Raw genomic sequence first — 11,169 nt, 5'->3', positions numbered from 1 at the left:
CTGATGAAGTGGGTCTGTCTCAGGAAAGCTCAGCACCGAATAAATCATTTTGTTAGTCTTTAAACTGCTACATTTCTGCTGCTTTGGTTTGCTGGAGTACAGACTAACACGGCTACCTCTCAGTTACTATGATCATCAGTCTTAACGCCAGACTTCATTGCTTGCCTGCAGGACGACCTTAAGAACGCCGCGGCTCCACCATATCAGCTGACTGTTAGCTCCACCCGTTGATTACGAATGAAAACTACTATCCCAGCAATGAAAAAAAGGATCCTGCCTAGAAAGCACAGGGGGGATTTACATGCCCAGCAGGAGCTAATGTAACAGTGAAACTGTAAGCAACGCAACTAATTTTGGGTCTGTCTATTTGTCTGTCTTTTCTTTTGTTTTAAATTGCTGCTGCTTTTGTCACGTTCCCGAGGGAAGAAAAAGCTTCGCCAGAGGAGTAGTTACCAGAGGGGATGGATCAGTTTTATATCGTTTGAAAGTGTTGCAGCTTGAAAGGAGGAAGGGATTCTTCATACGAGAAAAGGAACTTGGTTTGTCATAATAGCACAAAACTAAACCCAGAGAAGAGTGGGTCAGATCTTGAGCATGAAGGGAAACTTTTTAAGCATCGGGACGCTTTATTTCCACGTGATCATGTAACTTAGTGGTTGCTGATTCCACGATTTCTAACCCTTCATTCAGGCTAGTGCAGATCACCTTGCTAGAGAAGTTTTCTTTTCTGTAGTTGGTAACAGAGTGACCTTATTTTCTTTCTTCCTGCCAGTCGTTGCTAGGGTCTAACTCCAAGAGCTAGAACACTACCAGAGAAGGAAACCTAGACTGTGAGAGTTTCCCCGGTGCTTTTGAGCCAGGGTGAAAGTTTAGATGCGTATGGGAGGAGAAGAGGCAATAACAGTTATTTCTGTAAAAATGGCTTTTATGCTAATAAAGTCTCATCCTATATGTACAGGTATCAGTCTTTGAGTTGACATCTAACACTAACACATGCTGGAAAACAAATCACAGCCATAGCTAAACTTTTTACTTGGGGCAAAGTAATTGGATTGTAGCCTTGGGAAAGGTGGCATAGAAAAATCAAAATATATAGAATGGTTTGGGGGCAGTTAGAATTGATCCTAGATGCAGATATTTAGGACAACCCTTTCCATGCCTATCTCTCTTTTTATTTTTATTTTTATTTTTATGTTTTTCCTGTGTTTTTCCATTCTGCACTGTTTTTCTCTGACTGGGACATGTTGTGTACCAAACTCGATATATTGTTGCTTGATAAAACTACTAGTGACTTACAAAAATGTATATCCAAGGTCATTGTAATGGACCTTTTGATCTCTTAGCTGCTGTGAATACAATGTTGTAAAATATCTTAATCAGAATAAGAAAGGCATTAATACTTAAGTAAAGGTGAGCTTTAACAATGAAAAGGCAATGTTAATAAGTCTAGAAGGGCATTTATTGTTTTGTTTGGTCTTATCTACAGGGGGAGGAGTTCTTAATCAACTTCCAGTGTGGGTGATTTTATTCTGGAATAAGAATGACATATTTCAAAATGAGGCAATATGGAATCAATTTGGAAATAAAATATTTTTGCTCCAGAACAAGAATATTCACACAGGGCATTGATGAGGAACGGTTCATCTACTTTAAATTAATTCACACCCTGTCTTAATCTGAATTAATTCTATCTTTGTGAATGCTCTGAGGTGGTAATCAGTCTTGAGATGGAGAACACTTACAAGAGATGTGGGAAGTCAATGACCATGATTCACATCCACAACAGTCCTCACAGTAAATAAAAACGGAGAGTTTTAATAATGTTAAACTCTCCTGTACACCACGAAGTTTGAACCCCTGGGGAAGTAGACTTGTCAGTCAGGGTTTGCACTGTGGGTCCAAGATAACTGGATCTGCTCTCCCCAAGAATGATGATTCCATCGTTTCTCTTTCAGGTTTGCTGTAAATTTTCCCCCCTGTCTAATACTAGCTAAACAATGATTAAAGAAGCAACCCATTATGAAATATAGAGAGAAGTAATGTGCTAAATGGGTTAAGCAATAGTTTTACAAACTTCCTCTGGTGGGCGTGTTTTCTGTGTGCATACATACAAATACAGATATAAAAATTGAATTGCTACTGACTTATGGTTTGTGCCCATTAGAGCAGAAGTCACAAAACCATATTCATTTTGCTTCCCAATTTTCAGTTGCTTTTATGTGCCCCTATATTTTATGTGACAGGTGTGTGTGTGTGTGGTTATCACTGTTAGAATTTGTCTGAAAAGTTCTGAGTGAAATCCCTTGAGCTGCGTGAGCTCTGAGAGTGTGGAGCCTCTTCCTGCACATGCTTTCTGGTGGTGAACTGACAGATGAACCCCACCTTGCTCGTGAAGTTATTTTTTGAAAATAAGTGAAAAATGTACATGCTTCCCCCCCTGCCCCCACAAGATAGTAGTTTTGAAAAATGAAGGCTGGAGTGAGGGTGCAGGGGATGGGTGGCTTAGGTTTGGGGGGTTGGGGTTGGGGGGTGTTGTGGGGACTGGAGGCAGGGGCTGTGGGTACAGAAGTCAAGGCAGGTGTGAGGTGCAGAAGTTAGGGCAGGGGGTTGGGACAGGGAGCTGAGAGGTGAGGGAGGGGGTTACTGGAGATACCCATGATGGTGAGAATGCTACTGCTCTGCAGTTGCTCCTCCCAAGGGGGCTGGAGCAGCACTCCCCAGCCAGGCCCCCCCCCCACCCGAGGGAGCCAGGGCTGTGCTCCCTGTCCAACAACACCTCCCAGCAGAAGGAGATCTGGGCCTGCATCCTGGGTGGGGGTGGGGGTGGGGGGGCTGGCCCTGGACTTGAGTTGCCCCCTGCTCAGTCTGCAGGCTGTCTGGGATGCAGGGAGGGGCACTGCTTGGGGCAGTGCTCTGTGCTGCAGCCTATCGGGGGGGGGGCAGTGTGTGGGCTGGCCCCACCCTCCAGCTACCCCCTCTGCCCTGCGAATGGTTGTGGGAGCACAGCACTTTGTGGGAAACCCCCAATCTCTAGTGGCCCCTCCATCCTGCAGCCTGTTTGGTGGGGGATTCTGGGACTTCCCAGACTTCAGGGGCTGGTTCCTGCCTTCAGGTTCTCCCCACCCCCTGCAGCCTGCAGGGTATCTGGGTGGGAGGCCAGGCTCTGGGAGTGGCCCTGCCCTCAAACAGCCCCTCTGCAGGCTGTCTGGGGAGGTGCAGGCTCCAGAGAACTGCCCCCTCTCCAGCTACCTTTTGTGGCATGCAGGCTCTCCATGGGCCAGGGCAGGCACTGGATTTGTGGCAGGGGAACTATTTTTCCCGTGTTTGTGGCAGGCAAGTTGCCAGAGCCCCAGCCCCGCTGGCTGCTCTCTTGCTGCTGCAGCTGCCCTCAGTGGCCACTCTTATTATCTCTTCTCTCTGTCCCTCTCTTTTGCCTCCCTCTGCCCCCTCCCTTTTCATCTTCTGGAAAACAGCCCCTTCCCAGCACTTCCCATCTTCCAGGCAGCACAACCAAGCCCTGACCTGGTTTAAGTGAGGGTAAGAGGAAGCTGTATATAAAACGTGGTGGTCCTAGGTCTTGTGGTCGTAGGTGGAGTTCTTGAAGAAACAGACTCACAGTAGCACAGACAGATGTGCACTGCTCTCTCTGTTTCTCTCTGTATATTTACATGTTAATGATAATTAGTAAGTCTAACTGCAGTCTAAGCATAGAAAAGGCTAGTGCATAAAAAATGACTGTGATCTGGAATTTGCTATGGACTTAGGCCTCACTGAGGACCAGACTAGTTCAGCCAATGCTGCCACCTCTGCAATGGGAGGGGCCTCCTAGGATATTTTTGGGGATAGTGGGGTCTGGCTTGCCAGGGATATAGAGGGTTGTTCACCAGTGTTGATGATCCTGTGTTGTTTGGTATGAGGAGTCAGCCTGTTTGGGTGAAAGACTCTGTGGAGAATAAACCGGGCCCACTGGAAGCTTGTACATGCATTTCCCCCACCCTCCCCAGCTTTAGGCTTAGTCTTTATTCTCTCTCTGTTAGACTTAGAGAGGAGATTTTTCAGAAAAAATGGTAGGTGTGCAACTGTCATTTTTGTGTCTCAAAATCTCCCTGCTACAGCCTTTTCATCTGGTATGATAAGCAGCTATTTGAGTTAGGTGAAGGGAGAAGTGGTTGACTGTTGACCATTAAAAACTGGGCCCAAATTGAACAATTTCAGAGAGGCCCCATTCTTCTTTGAGCAAGCCATGAGATAGGCCTAGATCCTCTGTTCGTTTTTGTGAGATGGGAGTGGAGGATTTTAACTGAAGTCAGGAATACTTTAAGTGGCACTGTTTTATTAAGTTGGTACCTACTTGCTGAAGGTCATTGGTGGAATGTGCTTTTGTGTAAATGATTCTTGATCAAATGTGCAGAGTTTGGAAGCAGATGGTGTCTTTTCCAGCAGCCAACACTGTAGATTTAACATGGAATCTGAAAGTTAATGTGGGTTTTCTCTTCTTGAGCATCTGTAGCGCTCTATTGAATAATTGGCTGTTTTGGAACATTTTCTCCCTATGGGCATTGTGTTCTGAAATACCAGAAATTTTATTCTGGAATAATTACTCTCCTTCCAAAGTGGAGCAAGTATTCCAGGTCAAAGTCTGATCTAGTTCAGAATAATTTGACCATGTGGGGATTTATTCTGGAATAGCAATATTGGAATAGTTTCTCTGCTGCAGCTATGCTGGTCAGTTGCTTTGTGTAGACAAGCTCTCAACAACAAGACACATTACTTCCTGCCTGTGGCAAGTGCATACAGTGGGAGTTGTATGTGAGGTGTCATAGGGCCAGTCTACTAGTCCTGAACCTATTGGACTGGTACCCAGAGGCCAATGATCTGGCTTTGTGGAATCTTTAGCGAGAGTATTTCCTCTTCCCTTGAATTACATCCCCACAGTGCTAGAGTGGGAAAGATGTATCACAATGTGGTACTGAATTTAATTGTATGGATAGTCTAAATGCTCTGGCTGTAGTAAATCTGCAATGACTTCATCATGTTCAGGCTGTGTGGCAGCCTTTCAAATACACATCAACACTGAAAGAGGAGAGAGGCAAACAGAAGGCGTTGTACATGGGAATGGTGTCAAGGCAGTCAAGATAACTTCCACCTCAGACAAACAGAACGGTCCATATTCCAAAGGTGCCTCCAAAAGACAGCTGAATTGTGAAGATGTAGGTGTGTAAGAGTCCACACATGATTTAAGCACTAAAATATTTGCAGGTTTTTTGTCACATGAATTATTTATTCCCCCTGAATTTATTTATTTCCAGGGGCACAGTTTATACAGGCACATAAGCACATATCTATCTCTTAGCATGTGAGCAGTGCCATTGAAACAAATGGGGCTACTCAGATATTTAAAGTTAGGAATGGCCTTAAGTAACTTATTGACTTGGCCTCCAGTTGTTTTACTCCCACATCCCCTTTCTGGGTGAATAGGGATCAAGTTGAAAGCCCATTGAAGTCAGTGGAAAGGCTCTTGTTGATTTCAACAGGCTTTCAGTAAAGCCCTGTCTTTCTAGGATGGGCTGAATTCTATCTAGTGTGCCTTTCCTTTCAGTGAGTCAGCCTTATTCTTTTCTTACCAGTCTGATTCCATGCAGATTCCAAAACTTGGCTTAGTAATTATTAATTTAGTGGGGAGTGAGCCCACCACTGCTCTGGGAGTTACAACAACTTGATGCGGGAAAGGAGTGGTTCCAATAAAAATCTCATTTCTCCAGAGACCTCCCTGAGGGCTTTCATTTGCTGTATACCTCAAAGATATGATATGAATTTCCGAGTTCTACCAGTCTCCAGTTGCATTTCAGACACAAAGTCTAGGGAGTTGGAGGTACCAGTGAAGGGGGCATGAAGCAGTCACAGCATTCCATGTTCCAAATACTCTTTGGAGTAGAATGAGTGTTTCGTGGAAGTGACCTAAAGACCATATTGATGGGAAGGATTTATCTTATATGCTGAAGGAGCTGATGAAACTTTTGCACTCACACTTCTTAATTTGCTTTCTCTAATATTCATATTGAAAACAGTATTTTATTTATGGGCAAAGTGCACAGTGATTTCTGAAGTACAATTTGTACAAGTATCAGAGAGGTAGCCATGTTAGTCTGTGTCTCTGAGAATAACAAGAAGTCCTGTGGCACCTTATAGACCAACAGATATTTTGGAGTGTAAGTTTTCGTGGGCAAAGACCCGCTTTGTCACTCATGCATCTGATGAAGCGGCTCTTTGCCCATGAAAGCTTATGCTCCAAAATATCTATTAGTCTATAAGGTGCCACAGGACTTCAGTTTGTACAAGAATTTCTCTCTTCCCAGGGCTAGGCTGTAAAGCGCAAAGGGGGGTAACTCTTGCTACACATGTAAAGAAACCATGCTAACAGGAAAAGGAGAAATGTGATGTGGGTCAGGATCTCTGGCTCCATATATTACCCTCTGAATTTTGGGGTTTCAGGTGGCTGAGGATATACCTCGTGTCATCCACTCTGGTTTTAAGACCCTACAGATCTGTCCCCTACTTGGGGGGAAGATGTATCAATAAATGCATATAGTTGGCAACTGTTCGTTCTGTGAACAAGTTGTATTCCCCCATGTTTCTTTTCCCCATGGGAGAGTATTACATGGCTTTGTAAGAGGTGTGACTACTCCTAAGGCTTTATCAAAACAAAAAGCAGTCAAGTAGCCCTTTAAAGACTAGCAAAATAGTTTATTAGGTGAGCTCTCGTGGGACAGACCCACTTCTTCAGACCATAGCCAGACCAGAACAGACTCAATATTTAAGACACAGAGAACCAAAAACAGTAAGCAAGGAGGACAAATCAGAAAAAGATAATGGAGGTGAGCAAATCAGAGAGTGGAGGGGTGGGGTGGGGAAAAGGTCAAGAATTAGATTGAGCCAAGTATGCAGACGAGCCCCTATAGTGACTCAGAAAGTTCCCATCACGATTTAAACCATGTGTTAATGTGCTGAATTTGAATATAAAAGTCAGCTCATCCACTTCTCTCTCTAAAACGGTGCGATAATTTCTCTTCAGTAACACACATACCTTGAGGTCATTGACAGAATGCCCCATTCCATTAAAATGTTGACTAACTGGTTTGTGGATCTGGAGTGTTTTGATGTCTGTTTTGTGCCCATTGACCCTTTGTCTAAGGGAGTTAGAAGTCTGTCCAATATACAAAGCATCTGGGCATTGTTGACACATGATGGCATATATGATGTTAGTAGAGGAGCATGAGAAAGTGCCCGTGATTCTGTGAGTAACCTGGTTAGGTCCAGTGATGGTATTTCCAGAGAAGATATGTGGACAAAGCTGGCAGCGGTCTTTGTTGCAGGGAAAGGTTCCAGGACTGGTGTTCCTGGGGTATAGACTATGGCTGTTAGTGAGGATCCTCATGAGGTTGGGAGGTTGTCTGTAGGAGAGAACAGGCATGTCAGCCAGGGCCTTATGGAGTGTAGCATCCTGATTAAGAATAGGTTGTAGGTCTTTACACTTTTGATAGTGTATCGACTAGCACAGCTTACTCTCTGTTGCTGTCCTAAGGCTTAGTGTAACTTAGCATGCACCACTAGTGGAATCGTCAGGCTCCAGAATTGAAGTTTGTATGTTGGAAGGCATTGAAATGATTAATAAGAATGGCCATACTTTGATAGACCAAGGGTCTACCTAGCTCAGGATCCTGTCTCTGGCACTGGCCAGTGGCAGACGTTTCTTGCAGTTTCTGCTTCAGGGACTCCTAGTTGGGATGTTAAAATGGTTAACCAGTTAACTGTTCTAACTTTTTGGTTCCACTACCCACTGTCTGTCTAACAGCAGTGTATGAGGTTGTGTCCTAGGTCATCTTGGCTACTGATGGACCTATTCTCTTATGCTCTTGGCCTTTACTATATTGCCGGGCAATAAGTTTGGGTTGCCAGCTCTCCAGGACTGTCTTGAAGTCTTCTGGAATTAAAGATTCATTTTAATTAAAGATTGTTTTGTAATGAAACTTCCAGAAATATGTCCAGCCAAAATTGGCAACCCTAAACTAATTCAATGGGTCAATTGTTCATTTTGTGAAGAGGTACTTCCTTATGTGTGTTTTAAATTTGTTGCCTATTAATTTAATTGGGTTACTCCTGTTTCTTGTGTCATGTAAAGGGGTGGAATAACACATTCCTATTCACTTTCTCCATTGCACTCATATTTCTGAGTTCCAACTTCCATTCTATCCAGTCTGAAATTGTTCATCACTTTCTCAAAGTAATTTTCTTCAGCTAGAAACATTGGATGCTTGATCTTAGCCCCAATGTGATTTTTTTTTTTGGTGTGATGGGGTGCTTTTTAAATAGAACTTAGTAGGAGCAATTTGCAGTATACAAATACACTTTTCTCCCTCTATACTCTGAACCAAATTTTTTGATTATCTCAAAAATAGCTGAAGTTAAGTGGATCGCTATCTTGGGATAGCTTGGGTGCTAATCTGCTCCTCAGCAGAAATATGAGGAACCTTAGAACTACTATGTTACATGAGGCAACCATTTCAGTCAAGCCAGGGTTCACTAATACAACAATGCCCTGAATGTTTCTCATTTTCCAAACTAGTCCTCATACTGTGAAAGGGTAGGGTAGAAGCAAACTTGGAAGAAGTTAGGATCTAGTTCTCTTTGTTGCTTGTAGGTGTTACAACTGGTAACAAAATCACCATCTCTGTATGAAATTATATGGCTTCTGTTTTGTTCCATAGGTTCCATTTGCTACTCCAAATACAAATACAGGGGACATAAATAGATAAGAAATTCTACACTGAAATACACATATGTGAACTGTAATGTCATGGGAAATGTATTGGAAGAGTTTACACTGTGAACTGAATTGTATATCCACACAATCTGATTCAGATTTTTAAGGGATGGAGACAGTTCTAGTTCAGAAACACTTTCCCCCCATTTTCTAATGGAAAGAGGATAATTCCATAAGTACCTGAATTGGAAGGATAGGCTAATTTTTAGAAGCAACACATGAAATGTGTCATGTAATTTTTAATGGGGCACATTGGTTTATTTCCAATCAAATGTCAGCATTGGACTTTATTTACCCAATTTTGTACGTAAAGTACAATCCTTCTAAAAAGCCTCAAAGAATGAGCTTTTTTGTTTGGAATCATTTTTAATAAATGGAAAGGCTCTAGGGTCCCTCCGAAACTGAAACAAAATTGTGTGGTAGGCATTACCTGATGTTTGTTGCATTTTTCTGCATTTTTCTTATGACTGTTTCTGATTAGCAAAAATATTGAAATGATCGTAATGTAGTGATGAAGAATATGACACCACTTTAATCTTCATGACAGAAGACAGTGGTGCCACAGATACACTATGACTCCTCCACAGGGTCAAACAGAAGGATAAACAGGGATCAGATTCAAAGAAATTATATAAAATCAGAAAACACAAAAGACTGGCCCAGTCAATTAAATTACACGTGAAGGATCCTTCCTGTTGCATTTGCTTTACTTGCAGTAGCAGTTCTCTGAGCTGTTTCCGTTATGGTATTTTGTACTAATAGAACCTTTCAAGAGAAGATCTCTGAGCACTTTATAACACTTGCTAGTAGTCAAGTATTACGGTAGTCACCAATAAAGTAGGTAAACCAAGGTGCAGAGGGGTGAGCTAATTTGAGTCAATTGATCTCTTTGGGAATAGAACCCAGATGCTCCCTTACTGCCTGCTAACTATTAGAGAAAGGATCTCTGTTATTTTTTAATGGGTAAAACCCAAGTTGCTTGTAGGTAGAATACTGTAGGTAACTGGTCTGTGGACTGTGAAAGTCAACATAATTAGTGAAAGTATCAAAAAAAAAGTTCGGCGCATGTGATGTAGCAGGTGGAAAATCCTTGAGTTGGCAGTCTTCTGTTTCAGAAAGGGGGTGTCTTGAATGAATGCCTGTGAAGGGTTAAACCCCTTGAGATAGGAGGTTCTGTATTGGCCAACAGCCAGGGGAGTCAATGGGAAGAGAGATGGGGATTTTTTGATTTGAAGAAGTTACCTGCTAGGAAAGTCTTCTTTGTGGCCAGGGGCGAGAAAGGGACCGAGATGGTTTAAGTCTGAGCTAGGCGTGGAGGGTTTCAGTAAGTATCCAGGCCTCAGAAGAAATCTGGGAATACAGATATATAAGTAAAAGGGAAATGTTTAGTCAGATGCAATCAGGTTGTTTTTTATTTTGGATTTGGTGTGGGACTTTTCAGGCTGGCTGATGTATCCTCCTGCACACTGTTACTTTTAAACTGAATCCCTGGGAAGTAATTCTCTGTGCTTTAATCTACCTTTTTCTTTAGTTTCTCTGTAACACCTCACAACCAAGTATACTTTATCATGTACATCTTTTTGCTTTGTTAATAAATTTACCCTTTTTAAGGTAATGATTTGATTCCTGTGTCCTTGAAGAGGATCTGTGTGTATACATGTCTGAGACTGAAAAGTAATTTAGTTTTTTTTCTTTGTTTGTTTTCAAGTGTTTCCTAAAGGAGGGTTAAGAACTTGGGGTTACCCCATAGGAAGACATCCTAAGTGTGTCTTCAGGCTCTAAAGAGGGGTTTTCTCACTTGGGTGGTGGCAGCTAACTTCCAAGGTCAGGGAATCTGTGACCTTGGGGAAACTTTTAAGCAGAAGCCTACAGAGGCAAGATATTTTTAAGGTCTTTTGTGGGCCTCTATCTTCTGCACTCAGGGTTTCTTCCATGATGTCTCATGAGACTCCTTTGCTTGAAGGAACTATTGCTGTGAATGGGATGGTTGGGTAAACTCTGTACCGTTTCCTAATCTAGAGTGGATTTTGTCTTTCTGCTAAGACTGCCAAAATATCAGCACTTATGGTGGTGACTTTGGACCCTTAGGTGTTTTCACTGGGAAGTGAACTGTTAATTTCACATCAGCTAGTAAACAGAGGTCTCTGAAAATGTGTCCACTGAGGTGCATTCTCTTCTCCAGCAGAAGCTCCTGCTGATAATGGCAAGATAAGAAAGCAAAGGACTACAATATATTTATCTACTTGCCTGATACATTTGTGAGGTGTTATTTTGTGGTTGGTCTATTTATTAAAATGTGCCTTGGCAATTCTAAAAGCACAAAATTCACCATCCCCAGCCATGGTATA

General features: G+C 42.6%; 1 protein-coding gene across 3 annotated transcripts in view; it reads left to right on the top strand.

Moving 5' to 3' along the window:
* The first annotated feature begins 230 nt into the window (after window positions 1-230).
* The window catches only part of PLA2G4A (phospholipase A2 group IVA), a 125,498-nt gene continuing 114,559 nt past the window's right edge, over window positions 231-11,169 (top strand). For 2 of the 3 annotated variants that reach the window (XM_075002883.1, XM_075002881.1), the window contains exon 1: window positions 231-334. The gene's annotated coding sequence lies outside the window, so the exon portion shown is untranslated. Of the gene's footprint in view, window positions 358-11,169 lie in introns of all 3 variants that reach the window. The other variant, XM_075002882.1, reaches the window with a different exon arrangement.

The sequence above is a fragment of the Carettochelys insculpta genome, chromosome 9, assembly GCF_033958435.1.
Source record: "Carettochelys insculpta isolate YL-2023 chromosome 9, ASM3395843v1, whole genome shotgun sequence".
NCBI classification, from domain to species: Eukaryota; Metazoa; Chordata; order Testudines; family Carettochelyidae; genus Carettochelys; species Carettochelys insculpta.
The sequence above is the reverse complement of the archived record's forward strand: the minus strand, read 5'-3'. Positions and strand labels throughout refer to the sequence as shown.